The following is an 18,942-nucleotide window of genomic DNA, read 5'->3' on the forward strand; positions in this document are numbered from 1 at the left end:
CATCGTTTTTTTGAACTCCACACCACCCTGGGTTAGACAATGGCGATATGCAAATCAGCTCTGACCCTGTGCCCCATGGGAACAGTCCAGTCCGAACTACAAAAGCCATGTCCTTCCCAGAACGGAATCAAGCATCCGAGGACCGGACCGGTTTCGAGGTAACACCTCTCATCAGCCCGGCTAGCTTGACTCCAAGTGGTGTGGAGTGCCTGGGACCCACGTCTGAGCATCCCCAGTGCACTTATGGCGAATTTGCAAACTAAACAGGTGATGGACCGAATGTGGATCAATGTCACACATTTACCCCAGTCCAAAGATCTGGGCCCAAACCCATCGTTTTTTTGCACTCCACACCACCCTGGGTTAGACAATGGCGATATGCAAATCAGCTCTGACCCTGTGCCCCATGGGAACAGTCCAGTCCGAACTACAAAAGCCATGTCCTTCCCAGAACGGAATCAAGCATCCGAGGACCGGACCGGTTTCGAGGTTACACCTCTCATCAGCCCGGCTAGCTTGACTCCAAGTGGTGTGGAGTGCCTGGGACCCACGTCTGAGCATCCCCAGTGCACTTATGACGAATCTGCAAACGGTGTTGGATTAAGCCCTGATCTCTTGACTGAGTGAGAGTATTCTGTTTAATTCAGAAACTCTGTCCATCACCACCCCCTGTTGTTTAATTATTTTGTCCACCATAAGCGTGGAAGGGTATACTCAGACGTGAGTCCCTTGCTCATTGCACCATCAGGATTCAAGCAAGCCGGGCCGAAGACGGCTGAAATGCCAGAAACCGGTCCCCGGTAGCTTGTTTCCTTCCCAGTGAAAGAATTGGCTTGGTAGTTTGGTTTGCCCTGTTCCCATGATGCACTGGGCCAGGGACAGACTAATTTGCATATAGCCAGGTTCTGTAGCTGGGATGGTGCAGTGAGCTAAAAAACGGTGTTGGATTAAGCCCTGATCTCTTGACTGAGTGAGAGTATTCTGTTTAATTCAGAAACTCTGTCCATCACCACCCCCTGTTGTTTAATTATTTTGTCCACCATAAGCGTGGAAGGGTATACTCAGACGTGAGTCCCTTGCTCATTGCACCATCAGGATTCAAGCAAGCCGGGCCGAAGACGGCTGAAATGCCAGAAACCGGTCCCCGGTAGCTTGTTTCCTTCCCAGTGAAAGAATTGGCTTGGTAGTTTGGTTTGCCCTGTTCCCATGATGCACTGGGCCAGGGACAGACTAATTTGCATATAGCCAGGTTCTGTAGCTGGGATGGTGCAGTGAGCTAAAAAACGGTGTTGGATTAAGCCCTGATCTCTTGACTGAGTGAGAGTATTCTGTTTAATTCAGAAACTCTGTCCATCACCACCCCCTGTTGTTTAATTATTTTGTCCACCATAAGCGTGGAAGGGTATACTCAGACGTGAGTCCCTTGCTCATTGCACCATCAGGATTCAAGCAAGCCGGGCCGAAGACGGCTGAAATGCCAGAAACCGGTCCCCGGTAGCTTGTTTCCTTCCCAGTGAAAGAATTGGCTTGGTAGTTTGGTTTGCCCTGTTCCCATGATGCACTGGGCCAGGGACAGACTAATTTGCATATAGCCAGGTTCTGTAGCTGGGATGGTGCAGTGAGCTAAAAAACGGTGTTGGATTAAGCCCTGATCTCTTGACTGAGTGAGAGTATTCTGTTTAATTCAGAAACTCTGTCCATCACCACCCCCTGTTGTTTAATTATTTTGTCCACCATAAGCGTGGAAGGGTATACTCAGACGTGAGTCCCTTGCTCATTGCACCATCAGGATTCAAGCAAGCCGGGCCGAAGACGGCTGAAATGCCAGAAACCGGTCCCCGGTAGCTTGTTTCCTTCCCAGTGAAAGAATTGGCTTGGTAGTTTGGTTTGCCCTGTTCCCATGATGCACTGGGCCAGGGACAGACTAATTTGCATATAGCCAGGTTCTGTAGCTGGGATGGTGCAGTGAGCTAAAAAACGGTGTTGGATTAAGCCCTGATCTCTTGACTGAGTGAGAGTATTCTGTTTAATTCAGAAACTCTGTCCATCACCACCCCCTGTTGTTTAATTATTTTGTCCACCATAAGCGTGGAAGGGTATACTCAGACGTGAGTCCCTTGCTCATTGCACCATCAGGATTCAAGCAAGCCGGGCCGAAGACGGCTGAAATGCCAGAAACCGGTCCCCGGTAGCTTGTTTCCTTCCCAGTGAAAGAATTGGCTTGGTAGTTTGGTTTGCCCTGTTCCCATGATGCACTGGGCCAGGGACAGACTAATTTGCATATAGCCAGGTTCTGTAGCTGGGATGGTGCAGTGAGCTAAAAAACGGTGTTGGATTAAGCCCTGATCTCTTGACTGAGTGAGAGTATTCTGTTTAATTCAGAAACTCTGTCCATCACCACCCCCTGTTGTTTAATTATTTTTGTGTTACGTTATTAGACACTTCTGTTATATAGCAGATATTATTCCATGTTAGGTTGTGGTATTAAACGTCTCTGTTATGTAACAGAGCATATTCCATTTTGCGCTATGTTATTAGACACCTCTGTTGTATCACAAATCTTATTCCATGTTGGGTTGTGTTAGTAAACACCTCTGTTATATAACAGATCTTATTCCATGTTGCTTTGTTATTAGACACCTCTGTTATATAACAGATCTTATTTCATGTTGTGTTATGTTATTAGACACCTCTGTTATGCAACAGAACTTATTCCATGTTTGTGTTATGTTATTAAAGACCTCTGTTATGTAAAAGAACGCCTTCCATGTTGTGTTATGTTATTAGACACATCTGTTCTATAACCAATTGTATTCCATGTTGTGTATTAGACAGGTATTTTGCTACATTTAATCTCGGGGATTACCATAATAGATAAGGGTTTTGAAGTTGATCACAAACCCTGGGGATAGAAGAATTGCACTAGCTTCTTGTTAGGCCATCGTCCTATGGATTGCATATTGTTTTGCCAACTGTACTGTTGTAAATTTTCTGATTGTCGGATGGGTGCCAGCTTATGCACAACACGGTGGACCTCAGCTGATTCTAGAGACAAGCCAATGACTAAAGTTATAATCATGTGGGGAGCGCGCGCAGCGCCAGACAAGTTGGCCGCCTGACCTTGGAGCGCCACATCGCGACGGGAGCAACTGCAGCATTTTTCACCGTTCCAGCACGAATCTCTCATGGAAATGGTGCGATTCTAAAATCGGAAGTCCCCCTGAGTAGATTTCTTTTACAAAATTCCTGTTTTGTCTTTTTCACGAATTAATTTCTGCAAACTCCAGCAGCATTTTCACTGCCGCCATTTTGTTTTTTCCAAGCAGTAAACTCTTTCCATCTCTCCTCAAACACAATGTTTTTCCATCACTCCCTCCTTTGACTATCACCTACCCAGCCGGAATTCAGGCAAACGCCCCCGCGTCTCTCCTGACCTTATCTGTCCCCTCTCACCTCTCCCTTCCCCCAACCCTCTCCCCTCTCAGCTCCTACTCTTTCCAGCTTCTGTCCTCTGTAAGCATGGGCGGAAAATCCGTTTCGCTCGCGGATTTTGCGGATTTTCGGGAAATTCGCAATCCGCGAGATTCGCGAATCTCCCGCAAAATCCGCAAATCCGCGAGCAGCGGATTTTGCTCGCACTGCTCGCACTGTTCGCGTGAGTTCGCGGCTTCCCAGTACAACTTCGCGCCCCGCGAATAAGTGCTAAATTGCAGAAATACGATCTTAGCAAAACTGAAACTACTTACCAGGTTCAAAAGTTCAGGCTCATCATTAGTAGCCATTTCCTGTAGTGCTTCCTGAGGGGCCCCTCCAGAGTTCAGTTGCCAGTTGCAACTATTATGTGACCCTGCTCTGAACCTCAGAATAGTTACACATATGCCACAAAGGTCCTGAATTACAGCTAAGGGAGACAAGCAGGAGCCAGGCTGGAAGTTAAAATCCATTAATCAGCCCCTAATTCATTATTGTCAGTTGGGGCAGGGCAGGTGTTGTAACTAATTTTGCAACAATGAAAGCACTTAGCAAGTGCAAAAGATCACTAATCAGGGCGCACTAAGGAAGCAGGTGCCAGCTAAAAAAATATTCTGTGACACATTAATCAGCCCCAAATTAATTCAGGTCACTTGAGGCAGGGAAGGTGTGCTTTGCTTTGCCGAAAATATGTACACTGGACAACCAGAGGGTGTGGTGATGAAACAGAGGGTGGCATGGGTGGGCCAGAGGGTGGCATGAGTAGTCAGAGAGTGGCAGTGGTGACAGAGAGTGGCAGTGATGAAGAAGAGTGTCCCAAACAGGCTGGACACGTAGAAACAACAAGTTCGCAAAACTTGCGACCCGACAGGTAAGTTCGCAAATTGCGAAATTGTAAAAACCCTCGCGAACTGGCAGAAACACGGGCGAACACAAAAAAAAAAAATCCGCAAATTCGCGGGAATTCGCGGATTTTGCGGATTGCGAGTTCGCAAATCCGCAAAATTCGCGAACGCGAGATTCGCAAAATTCGCCCATGCTTAGTCCTCTGCCCTCACCTGCCCCTGCCCTTTGTCCCCACCCTGTTTTTCTGCGAACCTCTTCCCTCGGCACTTGAGACCGAACTCTTTTGTCTGATGTCCGATGGAGCTACCCGGTTTAGCTATAGGGGAGATGGGCCGTGGATTTCCATTCTTGGTCGTCACCTACCCAGTCGGTCTTTAGACAGACTTCCTTTCGTCTCTACGGTTGTCCCTCCCCTTATCCTCACTTTCTCACCTCTCCTACCCCCCACTACTTTTCTCTCTCCTTTCTCTCCTCTCCTAATGTATTGCTGATTGTTTGATGTAATGTGTAATTGTTGATCTTTTTCTGTTATATTGTTGAACCACATTGTTGCACTTCCTTTCGTCTCTCCTGTCGTCTTTTCCTGCATCCTCCCTCTATTTATGTCTCTCCTTCTCTCCTCTCTCAATGTATTGAGACTGAACTATTTTGTCTGATGCCCGATGGAGCTGCCTGGTTTAGCTATCGGGGAGATGGGCTGTGGATTCCCTCCTTGGTCATCACCTACTCAGTTGGTCTTTAGACAGACTTCTTTTCGTCTCTCCTTATCGTCTCTTCCCTTATCCTCCCTTTCCCACCTCCCCTGCCCCCTCCACTACTTTTCTCTCTCCTTTCTCTCCTCTCCTAATTGTATTGCCTATTTTTTAATGCATCGTGTAATTGTTGAACTTTTTCTGTTACATTGTTGATTCTCATGTAAAGCGCACTGATACCTTCCGGTCCAGCCAGCGCTATATAAAACTCTTTAAATAAATAAATAAAACATTATGCTGCACCTAATATTTTAGGGTCATTTCCTTTCAATTTAGTCCAGATGTGATTTTATTGTTCCTCAACAATATTCTTTGCGTGCCTGCACTCTGCATTCTAGACTCTTCTGACTGGCTGTGGAGGTCTACTGGTGATTTCTCTTACTTCAACGAAGTTTCTTTCTTCCTTTGCCTTGTGGGCAGGACTAAGAAGTTACTTTTCACTAATAAGAGATAAACCCCCATGCTCCTGTCCCACCTCATACAATTTCTTCATCTCACAATACCAGTAAAATGGCGCAATCTGGATCCTCCAAAGCGACGATTTCGCCAACGTCTTCAATCAAAATGAAGACTCCAACCTCTGCCAACAAACGCCTCAAACAGGACCCTCTTTTCCACCAAAGACTGTCTCTTCAGTCTCTTTGGGCATGGTTCTTGGGGAAATTCGCTCTCTGCGCCCATTCATTGAAGAAACTAACTCTCGCTTGCAAGTGTTGGACTTTAAATGGACATCTATGAAATCTCGCATCACCATAGTGCAACAACATGTCGATGACCTACAGTCTTTACCTACTAAAGTGTCTGCCTTGGAGAGGGAGGTCCATTCACTTAGAAAATTTGCAGAAAACCTTGAAAATAGAAGCAGATGCAATAACCTTCGTTTATATGGTCTTCCCGAAGGATTGGTGGGTAATGACCCTGTCAACTTCTTCAATAATTTTTTGATAAAGCTTCTCGACCTTCCTCCATCTAAAACTTGAACATTCAACAAGCTCACAGGCTGAGTCCCCGCCTGTCTACGTCATCTGCTCCTTCGAACCCGCGAGGTGTCATTTTTCTTTTTTTGCAATTTGCAGACTTGTTGCTAGTCTTAAAAGCAGCTAAACACAAAAAAACAACGTGCTTGGTTAGGCTCAAAATTATTTATCTCCCAGGATGTCTCCTCAGCAACAGCCAAGCGATGGAAAGAATTCCTTGATCTTCATCCAGCCTTATACACCCTTGGAGCATGCTTTGGACTATTTTATCCGTGTTTGTTTAAGGTTACTTTCCAAAATAACACTTCAACTTTTAATGATCCGGCAGATTTGAAGAAATGTATTCACCTGCACTCCACCACATCTATGGAAACTTCTGGTCCTTCTTCTTCCTAATCGTCTTCCAGGCCTTGACTTACTCTTTTTCTTTTCTAGATGCTATGTTTTGAATCGTCTTGACTTACCTTGTTTCTTTTTGCAGGATCCTGTTAGCATTTGTCTTATCACATGTTCTTCTCATTTTTCATTTTTCTTCATCTATATTTCTGCAGGTGTTCTTTTTGGCATGTCTTTGTGTGCGTTTCCTACTTTTTCTCAGGATTCCCTGTTGTGCTGCCTCCTCCCTGGTTTGTGGTGTCATCTTCTCCTTCGTGTCGTCACTCCTTGTATATTTCTTCTAGTGTCCCCTCAGAAGGCATGTATTGCAGTCGTCAATCGTCTTTTATTCATTTGTATCCCCGTTTTGTACTAATTGATGATATGTACTGTCTTCTCTTACTGTTCTTTCAGTTATTGTTTTCCTTCTCCCTCCTTTTCTCCTTTTGCTCCTTCTTTCTACAACTCTCTTCTTTTTCTTTATCCTGTTTCCTTTCTTATGTCTCCTCTTTTTTCTCATTTCTACAACTTTCTCCTTTTTCTTTACTGTTTCACTCTCCTATGGCTTTTATCGTTGATCGCGTTTCTTTAATTGTTTCTCATTATAACATTCTTGTTGGTTCTATTGCTCCATATTTACTGACTATTCTCAAATGTAAGATCGATTATCACACTGTATGCTTAATGAATGCTTATGTTACTTCCATCCTGATAAATTCAGAGTTACTACATGGAATATTAAGAGATTAGGGAACCCCATTAAAAGACAACGAGTGCTGTCCCATTTAGCTAAGTTAAAAACTGATGTTGTTCCACTTCAAGAAACTCATTTGTCTGATGCTGAAGCTTCTAAGTTAAAAAAATGTTGGGTGGGCAATGTTTTTTCTTCTCCAACTTTAGGTAAGAAAAACTGTGTTTTGATTTTCTGTCATAAAAAATGTCATGTCTTGGTTGTTCATTAAGAATCTGTCTCTGATTGTCGTTGGGTTATTGTTAAATTACTTATTGATAAAATACCATTAGTTTTCTTTAACATTTATGGTCCAGTTTCCATTGATAAAACATTCTGGTCACAAATCTCTGATACATTACTTTCGTTTAACGATGACTATATTGTTTTTGGTGGTGACTGTAATCAAATTCATGACCCCAGCTTGGATAGACATTCTCCAGTTAAATTTGTAAACACTAAAATGCATTCACAATTCAGCTCTACCTAGACAAGTAATATCTTTCCTGGGAGACAAGTAATATCTTTCATGGACTTGGCTCAAGCAACGGAATCTGCATTGGGGGTGATCCTGTTGGATGCTGAAAAGGCGTTCAACAGGGTTTCCGGGCCATATATGTAGGATGTTTTGTGATTAAAAGGATTCTGCCCTCAGTTCTGTCAAGCATTTAAGACTCTTTATATATGTCCGGGTCATTTAATATCAGCAGGGGCACAAGGCAAGGGTACCCGTGCTCCTGTCTTTTATTCGCATTACATATTGATTTTGTTTTAATAAACTAAACCAGCACATAGATATTAAGCCAGTCCACCTTCGACATATTGTGTATAGAGCATTCGCTTATGCTGACGATATAGTCATAGTTAGGAGTGATATTGTTACTGCGCTACCTGCAATTAAGCTACTGACTAACCAGTTCTGGTGTTTTTCTGGTTATAAATGAAATATAGAGAAAAACCAAATTCTCTATTCAGGTACTGACCCCCCTGCAAATATGGCAACTGTCACTAAGTAACGTATCTGGGAATAAAAATTACGTTGTCGGTGGGAAAGATTCGGGATTTGAACATCAACCCAGTGATGGAGAAGGTGAATGCAACTTTGGAGAGGTTGGATCACCTTCATTTATCTCTCCATGGGAGATGTAATGTATTAAAAATGCTGGTTTTACCAAAAGATGTATCTATGTTTAGAACAATCCCTTTAGAGTTCTCTTTGTCGTGTTTTAATAAATTAGAGAGGATGTGCTCGAGATTTTTGTGGGGTCTCAAAGACAGAGAAGGGCATTCAAGAAGATGGTATTACCTAGACATCGTGGGGGCTGGTATATCCGATATTTCATGATGTATTATTGGGCAGCTATGATGTAATACATCAGTCCTTTGGTAGTTGGGGATAAAGCTGAACTTCTGCAATGTCATAGACCATCAATTTATGAATTCGGGCTGGGGGATGATACTAATGGGTACCTAGTTAAGGTAATCAAACCCAGTCATTTAAAAAAACAAAATGTAAGAAACTTAAGGCAGCCTATTTAGTATGGAAACAAATCAAACGTAAGATACGGGTTTTAAATTTGAATGCCTACACTTTGTTTTCGGCTTCTGGGTTGCTTCCTATGATCTTTCGAGACCAAGTGCCAATCAGATGGGGCTTAATAGGAATACGATGCTTAGGGGATTTGTTTGATGAGGGCCAATTACTAGCATTCTCAGACCTACAGGAGAAATACGTATTAGGTAAACATTAATTCTTCAAATTTCTCCAAATCCGTAGTTTTCTTGCTTTGTTGGGGTCAGGAAATGGACACAGTTTGTTAAGATTCCTTTAATTGAAAAAATGAAGAAAAAACACCAATCGGTAAATTCTATCAACATTTAGTGGAAACATTTAAGGATGATTTAGACTTTTGGAACTTAAAATGGGAAAATACATTGGGTGTTAATAATATTAATATATATATAAAAGAATCTCTTGAGCTTGCTAATCAAGTTTTAATGACGGGAAGAATCCTCAGTCAACATTATATGGCCCTTTATGATTTATATTATGCACCAAGGAAGATTGCTAAATGGGGGGCAACTGTTGGAATCAAATGTAATAGGTGTGGTTTACCAGCAGCGGGTTCAATACATATGTTTTTTCCATGTCCTAAATTAGGGGAACTTTTTAAAGAAATTGATACATTCTTGGGGTTAATAATGGGATCCCCTGTGACAATAATGGGTGAATTAGTACTAATTGGGGTAGGGTCGGATAGTGTGGCTAACATAAGAACTAGAGCTATAACTTCTTCTTTACTTATAAGTATGGCGGTGGTACGCGCCTATATCACTAACGATTGGATCAGTCCTGGTCCACCCACTTTTATGAACTGGAGCTCAAGCCTGTTAGCCATGTACAATTTAGAGCTATCAATGTATAAAACTAAAGGGAGAAAGAAAAGAGTCATGGGAGCAAAAATGTGGTCCCCAATATCAGAATGGATCTAAAAAATGTGTATTTATGTTTGGTTGTACGAAATGACCTTATTTGTTTTGGGTTGGCATATTAAGTGAATTGCGAAGCTTGTATAAACAATGATTCATTGTCAGGGAAACTCTGCCCACTTATAAGCTTAACAATTTTTCCTTGTTTTATGTGTGATGCCTATGAAATTTCTTTAATTTTTGTCTGAATTGTATCATACCTTTGTGATGTTATTGCTATTTATGTTGCCTTGCTTAAAAAGGGTTAAAAATTATTCAAAGAAAATATTTTAAAAAACAAAATAATTCTGCTCTATCATACTCGGAAAACCATAGTCGATATTTGGAGATTTTGTTACCCAGATCTTTGAAAATACAGTTACTTTTCACAACCACACCAATCGCAATCCCGCCTTGACTATATCTTTTTAAATACATCTTTGGCTCAACATGTCTTCCACTCTGAGATAGGTTCTATTTTAATATAAGACCATGCCCCAATTTTTGTTGATTTTGATTTAATACTTTTTGTCCCATGTGCTGGTAGATGGCGTTTTAATAATTCAATACTTGTGTATCCTAATTTCTCTGGCCAAATCAGCTCTTTCGCTTCTGTATTTTCAGCTATTAATACAACTCTGGAGGTCTCTCCCACCATGATTTGGGATTCTTTCAAAGCAGCCGTGAGAGGCTTCATAATCAATTTTGTCTCGCAAAAGAAAATAGGTTTTGAAAAGCAATCAACTCAAATACTTACTAAAATTAAAAAAACAGAATACGCTTATTATCACTCCAACACTGAATCTAATTTAAAATATATTATTAATGCTAAGCATACTTTTAATAGATTATCCACAGAAGCTTCTCCTTCCTATCTATTGAAAAATAGTTCTCGCTATTACGGGGTCAAAATAAAATGGGGAAGCTATTGGCTAATTACTTAAAAATAAGACTGGATAGAACTAGAATAGAATCATTGCAAAACTCTGCTGGGACCACACTTTTTAAAGACGAAGATATACTAAATGAATTTGTCTCCTTTTATATACATCTTTATACTCCTGAGACTCAACTTCTTAAATCTGATCTACCCTCTTATTTTCAATCTATTAACTCTCCTCCTCAACATATTGCTTTTGATTCATTAGAAAGTGATATCACTTTGGCAGAAATTTCCCATGCTGTTACGGTATTACGACGGGGTAAAACCCTTGGACCTGACAGATTTACTGTTGAGTTCTATGAACACTTTTCTAAGCTTCTTTTTCCAAATCTTCTACTTTTATTTAATTTCTTTATTACAAGCGGTTCTTCCCAGGGCACTTTTAAGGAAGCCATGATTTGTTTAATCTCAGAAGACAATAAGGACCCCTCTTTATGTAAAAATTATCGTCCCATTTTTTTAGTTAATACAGATTATAAGATCTTTGCAAAACTTTTGGCATTGGGCATTGACCCTATTCTACCTGAGCTCATTGGGCCAGAACAATCTGGCTTTGTAAAAGGTCGACTATCCTCTGACAATTCTAGAGTAGTTTTTAACGTCCTTAGCAAGGCCTCTTCCCTAGACTACCCGCTTGCTGATATAGCACTAGATGCTGAAAAAGCATTTGACAGGATTGGTTGGGAATTTATATTTTATGCTTTAAAATTGATAGGTTGTCCTCCCAAATTGATTTCCTTGATTTATTTATTATATTCTGGTCCTAAAGTTTCTATTTTTGCCAATGGTAAAACCTCAGATTATTTTTCTCTCTCTAGAGGGGTACGTCAGGGATGTCCCCTATCACCTTTATTGTTTGTAGTGGCATTAGAACCTCTTTTAACAAAAATTAGACAGGATTCTCTGATCACGGGTTTCCAACTAGTCTCACATCAAGTTAAAATGTCTGTTTACGCAGAAGATATCCTTTTATACTGTTCCAATCCGGATACTTCTCTTCCCCCTTTTCTCCATCATGTTGATACTTTATCTCGGTTATCAGCATACCGCCTCAATTGGGATGAATGTGAAGCTTTGCACCTTAATGTTTTATGCCTTAAGCACTATTTCCTTCTAATGGGAATTTCCTGGCAACCCTCTAAGTTAAAATACTTGGGTCTATGGTCTTCCTCGACTATTTCAGAGACTTTAAAATACAATTTTGATCACATCATCAAAACACTAAATGACACAATTACTAGATGGCATCCTCTTTTTCTCTTTTGGTGGGGTAGATTAGATTTGATTAAGATGATGCTCACCCCCCTCATTCTATACACTCTCTCTATGATTTCTGTGCACATTCAGGGATCTTATTTCAAGAAAATTGATTTGCTTCTACTAAAGTTTCTTGACATTAAATCCTATCACTATGCATTTTCTCTAAAACAAGCCTCCCGTTGGATCTCCATACAAATCTCCCATTGTGGCTATCTATAGAAAAATCTCTTCCCTTTTGACCTTCAAGAGACTCTTGCATTCACTACTAACATCTCCCCCTTGCGCTCATACTTTATTTCTAATACTCGTAAACTTTTAGCTGCTCTCCTACCATCTTCTTATCCTTCCTTCACCTCGTTATCTCAGCAATCCATTTGGCACAATAAATTACTACGTATCAAAAATTACACTTTTTACTGGAAATCTTGGAGATCCAAGGGTTTGATATGGATTTCTCAACTCTTGATTAATACTGAACCCTTATCTTTTGTTGATCTCCAGTCTAAATTTTCTTTTCCTAACTCTTTTAAAACACAATATAATCTTCTACTTCCTTCTCTTAATTAATATCTCCTTACACTCCCACCTATCCCCATTCTTCCTATAACATGTTCTACAATATTTCCCTTACTAGACACTTCCCCCTCTGCGTCTTCTGTTTACAAGTGTTTATTATTGCCTTCAGAACTGAAGACTGAGTTGGCGTGGGAAAGGGATTTAACACAGTGCTGGCCTACCTCTATGTGGGATAAATTGCGGCTAAAGATTCACAAGACGTCAAGCGCTGCTAATACTATCCAAACTCTTTATTTTTTTTATCAATGCCTACTATTCTCCCCTGCGGCATTAGTTTCTTTCTCTTCTAATACTCCATATGACTGCTGGTTCTGTCCCTCTTCAAATGTTGATATAAAACATATGCTATTTGATTGCCATAATATTCATACATTCTGACAATTAGTGTGGTCCCAAATTAACAATATTTTTAGAGTTAATGTTCCCTTTTCCTTACCTACTATTTTCCTAGGTTCACTGTCACCTCATGGGCCTCAATCGCTATCAAACTTTAAGTTGTTATGTATGTATGTATGTATGTATAGGCATTTATATAGCGCACTACTTACCCGGAGGGTCCCAAGGCGCTTCGACCGCTGCGAAACCCTTCCTGGCTTCCCTGAGAGATGGTCCCTTAATGGGTATCTCCAGGGTGAGACCAGGCATCCCCGGCGGTCTGGTGGGGCCGTTAGTGAAGATGAGGCAAGCTAATGCCCAGAGTTGCCGAGTGTGATCGCTGATCAGAGTGGGCACCGAGGCGAGAGAATTATCGAGTCCGCTGACCCTGGTCCAGAAACCTGCCGCGCCGGGAATCGAACCCTGGTCCTGGGCCGTCCTCTGCTCTCGGGTCTGCCGCCTCTAACCAGTGAGCCACACTACTTCATCTAAGTTGTTAGATGTATTATTAGCTATAGCCTTATATTTAATAACTTCAAACTGGAAACATGCGGATGAAGTTTCTTTTAAAGCTTGGGGGAACGCCATATGTTTCCACCACAGACTCGACACCAATTATGTCACCCCTCTCTCTCTAGCAATTAAAAGAGATTTTTTATGGCTCCCACTTACCACGTATCTATCCTGGTTCTTCTTCCAATGTTTCTAATGTTACTGTTGTAAATACATCAGACGATGTCCGTAAACCACCATTAAAATTCCCGTTTTTTTTCTTAAAAATGTGAGATGCTACTGTTTTATGCCTCTGTAAATATCCGCTTTGCCACAGTCGGAAATCCCCCTGCGGTGCGGAGGAATTTCACGTGTGCGTGCTTCGGATGGCCCCCGGCCATCCTCCACACACGCCCACGATGACGTCAGACGGCTGGGGGCCGTCCGGCGCATGGAAGCGGTTATATTACAATATTTTGTTATTGAATATTTGATTTGCATAAAGTGTTTAGTTTCATAGTTAGTTTTTCTCAATCTTTAAACTGTAATAATATAATATTATTATTTTTCCTTTCCCCCTTATTTTTCTCCCTCCTATCCCCTTCTTACGCATAGAATGTTTATTGTAACCATTGTATTTCCTATCCCTTTATATAATCTTAATGTTAACTATGACCTACTTTGCTTATCTTACTGTTGTTCTTTTTCCTCCGGTTTTCAATAAGCTCAAACTTAAAAATAAAAGTTAGAATCATGTTTTATTGGTAACAGTGATGACAAAAGCCATAGGTTTAACCTGTTTAAAGTGAAAAGTTACAAAAGGACAGTAGGCCCGACATTTCTATTTTTAAGCATGTTAAAGCCAATAGGTATTTAAGGGGCGGATTGGTGTTACACCGTGTTAAAGCCTGTAGGCAGGTACTGTATTACTAGGCACCACAGAGTCTTAATTAGTAGGCAAGGGTTGTGGGGTTTATTACCTCTCTTTAACAAACTGTGTGGGTAGAAGATCTGCACTATAATAATCCTTCCAAGACCCTCTTAGGAAGGACAGGTAGATATGGGTGGTTGCCGGGCTCTTTTAATAAAAACAATTATTAAAAATACATTCATTTAAGTACATACATGTGCATACATAGAGGTGCTGTAGGTCCGCCCTCTTCTGCCACTGGTTTGTTTGAATGTTGTTTAATCTCTGCTTCCATCCATCGCAGCAAACTCCCTGGGGCAGTAGATCAGTCCACTTCAGGCATTGGTCCTATTGTGGTGTGAGTGACAGTATTTGCCTGATCAAGTGTGCACATCTGTGTCAGGGCACGGTCTGGTGGGCCAGTCCTTTAGTTTTCCATTTTCTCCTTGCAAATGCCACCCTTCATTTCTGTCCTTCTCCTGCTTTTTAGAGCATTCTGCAGCTTCTCAGTCAGTGCCACCAGGCCACATGCCTGCCACTCATTTCACGTGCAGAGTGATGCCTCCTTCGCAGGCATGGCTTTCAACAGTGGCGTAGGAAGGGGGGTGCGGTGGGTGCGGGCCGCTTTGGGTGTCAAAACATATTTCTGCCATTTTGTCAAGTTGGGGTTGACAAGAACATTTCCACAAAGGGTACCACCTGACCTTGCTACGCCACTGGCTACCAAACCAGGTAATCCATTTAGAATGGTATGTGCTTTATTGTTTTACCATTGCAAAGTGGCCAAGACATTGCTTCTGAAAGTGGTGATCATGTCTGAACCTTAAAAAAACATACACTATCTACAATTCCATTGCAAAATAGCCTTTCGCTTTTATCTTTAAATTTATTTTTTAAATTGCAAACATACATTCCTTTACTTATTGCAATGGCATGCTATATGTTTTTCTACCTTTGTTTTTTAAGTTAGGCTTGTTGTGTTTGTGTGAGCATTCCATTGGAGATTGGTACGGAGATACACCGGTGCACCCCACAGCACACTCCTCGTTGGGGGCAGCAGGTGAAGGCCAAGGGCCCCCACAGCCCACCTGTTTCCCGCTTGCACCCAATCGCTTCACTCTTTTTCCCTGTCGAGAGCACAGGCAGGGAAACATTTTGTTCTTCCACCTGGCGGGAGCTTCTTTACGCCTGTGCACTCTGTAATGATGTGATGACACTGTGATGTCATCTAGAATGGGAATAGATTCTAGAAGGGAATGTTAAGGGTTTCAAGGGATATTGAGTCAGTTAGAGCAGGGACTTAAGAGCTAACATGAAGATCTGTATATAGCTCTAATCAAGGATATATACAAACACATCCTAGTGAGTATATTTATTACAATGGCGACGATAGGCGGAAGAAACACGCAAAATTAGACTTACATAATGCTGATTTGCTGTGAGGAGTCGTCCGTGTGGAAGAATCCTGAACCAGTTGATCGAGCAACAAAAAAAAAAGTTGTGAACGTCTACAGTCGCAATTGCCTGCTGTATCATAAGTGCTCCTGAGGAGCGCGGGGAGGAGCGTAGGACATGGCGCTGGGGAGGAGCGGAGGACATGGCGCTGGGGAGGAGCGGTGGACATGGCGCGGGGGAGGAGCGGTGACCAGCGGCAGACAGGCGGTGAGGACGGGCAGACAGGCGGGAGGAGCGGTGACGAGCGGCAGAGCGGTGAACTGAGGAGCGCGGGGGAGAAGCAGCGGCTGAGGTAAGGCTCCGGGGGGCCCATGGACAATGTCAGGGCAGGCGGGGTCGGGGCAGACGGTGGTCGGGGCAGGTGGGGGACGGGGGGCCCGGGCTGTTGGACAATGTCTGGGCGGGAGGGGTACCGGGCTGCTAGACAATGTCGGGGCGGGCGGGGCTCGGGGAAGCCTGATTGCTCCCAGACAAGGTCGGGACGGGCTGCTAGTTTAAAAAAAGAAGGAAAAATGACTACAGAAAGTGCACGTGATAGTAAATATGAGATCAAAAATGGTTAATGAAGAAGAAAATATGGGAAGTATTTCAAGCACAATTTATAGAAGACCATTGCCATTCAATCTAAATGAACAAGAAAATGTTGTGCAGAGATGGGAAAAGTGGACTAGAAGATTTGAACATTTTTTAAAGGCAACATGCAAAAAATATAACGATGAACAGGCAAAGGATTTATTACTTAATCTTGTAGGAGACGATTTTGAAGATTTAATAGTCACATTTCCGGAGCATGAAAGAAACATTTATGAGGGGCTTATGAAATGTTTAAATACAAAATTTGATCCACAAAGAAACTTGGATTTCAAAAGATATAATTTTAGCATGGCATGTCAACGAGAATATGAAACAATGGGCGATTTTGTAACTAGATTAAAAAACTAGTAACCTTTTGAGAGTTTGATAAATTCAGTAATGAAGAAGCAATGAGGCTAAGAGTAATACAAGGATGTAATTCAATAAAATTTAGGAAAAAACCTTTGGAACGAACATACAATTTACAAGAAATATTGCTCATGGCAAAAACAGAAATGCAAGCAGAAAAACATGCAACAAACATGGAAGAAGGGAGAATCAAAGCAATTGAACAAGTCAAACAGATGCAAATAGAAAATGAGTATAGGAGAGAAGATAGAAGCACAGGTCAGAGGGAAAACACTGAAAAGGGGGGTCCCTTGGCCCCCTGCCCGCATGGCGGTGCGGCGATCCCCTCTCCCCATGCCTCCCGGTGGTGTGGGGGGGCGTGATCTCCCGGGGTCCAATGATTACGCTGGAGGTGTGCGCCACACCACCGGTCGGCCGGCGCCCAACCCCTGATCCGGGAGGTGTGGTGCAGTCTTCCTGGTCAAAGGGGCGGGCGTCGAGGGGTGAGGGGAGGGGGCGCCCCGCCCTCTCCCCGCATCCCCGGGAATAAAGAACGGGGAGCGCTCAGTTGGCCCTTCTTGTCACCTGATGCTCCCCTACACTGGTCGTGCCCCGCGCTCGGGCCTCCTAATTTTCTGTTTTATCTTTCAGGTCAAGGATTGCTGCTAGGAGTGTGTGGTAGCACGACATTAGAAGCAGACAGACGGAGCGTGGATCGTACAGGCCGAAGCGTTCAAGTGGTATACCTGTGTACAGTGGATCTAGGACTGGACTGTAGGACACGCAAGAGTACTGGACGTAGGACACGCAAGAAATCGACAGTAAGAGGAGAGCGGGGGGCTTGCATTTCATCGCTTCGTGTGGCCGCCGGGTGGGTCTACGTTAGAGTTTGGCCACCCCTAACATTCGGAATAGCCGGCGTTGCGGTCGCAGTTGCGTGGTGCTCATAGCCCCCTGCGCATTCTCCGTCTCGTGAAGGTACAGGGTGCACAGGTTGCGAATCCGAGCAGTAAGCGAATCAATCAATAGACAAAATTCCGGGAGCCAAGGAAGCTAAGGGGACAAAAATGGAGTTGATGTTGCAGGCCATGATGCGTAAAATGAATGCCATGGATAAGAGATTGAATAAGGTTGACAGCCTGGAGGCTCAGGTGAAGGAAAGGATTGATGAGATTGCAGGCCCACGCGGTAGACCCAAGCGGCAGATTGCTGCGCCTTTGCTGGAGGGGGATTCCGATTCCTCGCCTAAAAGGAGCAAGTACAAGAGATCGAGGCTCAGTGCACCCGCTCATGCACCTGTGGCGGTGCCCACTAACCAGGAGCCGGTAGTCCCGACTCCCATGGCACTGGCTCCTGCCTTGCCATCAGGGGCCCCTCCTGTCGGGCCGGCGCCGCCTGCCCCAGTTTGCCCACTTCCGTTGCCTCCCGTGCCAGCACCCATGGGGCCCCCCCGCCGGTGCTGCCGGAGTGCGATGCTCCGATCCCACCCGAGCTAACTTCGCAGATAGCGGCTATACTTCCTTGGCTGCAGAAGGGGGGTATGATGCCCTCAACACTAGACCATGCCGATGAGGCGGCCAAGATGGTGGAAAAGATTAGGGCAGGAACAGTTGCGAGTGCGGCTGCGGCCTCTGTTTCTCCTTCTTCTGCAGGTTTGGATGCCGCTCGACCGAACGGAAGCGACGCGGGACCGGTCCCAGTGTCCGGTAATGGTAAGGAGGTAGCCCTGCCTCTCTTAGGGGACGGTATGATCCCGTCTAGGAGTGAAGATTGAGCGCAACATGTTTCTCGGGCGGTGAAAGAGATGATTTGGGCGGGAAAGTACATATATATTTTCTCTTTGCTATTAGACAATAGGGAAATGGAAAATGCCAAAATGCTTAAAGAATGGATGCACCCTAGTGAATGGCGAGTACAGTGTGCGAATGGGGGAGGCCAGATCGTCGGGTAACAATGCAGGCCTCTGGCGGTAAGGTCATGACCAGTGAGCAGCTATTTTAAGGTCTGAGGGGGCGGCATCATCCTTTGGAGGTGTCCGCCCAGGGGTAGGAGGGGTCACTGGCCCCTCCTAGAACTTCAGGGGCAGCTGGTAACGCAAGTTAGGGCCCTCCTTCACTGGTTAAATGGAGTTCACGGGGTGGACCGAGTAATTAACGGGCTTGGCTGCATGGGTGGACCGAGTAATTAACGGGCTCGGCTGCAGGGGCGGACCGGGTAATTAACGGGCCCGGCTGCGCATGCGCACCTGCGTAAGGGCGCAGCTTGTAAGACCTGACACCGGTTAGCGACCTTGCCATATTGCCATAAATGTTAGCATGCAAAAATCTTCAGATGAGGATGTTAGATTCGGTTAGGAAACAAGCTGTATTAGAATCTTGTTAAGGCTAGCC

Source organism: Lissotriton vulgaris, unplaced genomic scaffold (genome assembly GCF_964263255.1).
Source record: "Lissotriton vulgaris unplaced genomic scaffold, aLisVul1.2 SCAFFOLD_1266, whole genome shotgun sequence".
Classification (NCBI taxonomy): domain Eukaryota; kingdom Metazoa; phylum Chordata; class Amphibia; order Caudata; family Salamandridae; genus Lissotriton; species Lissotriton vulgaris.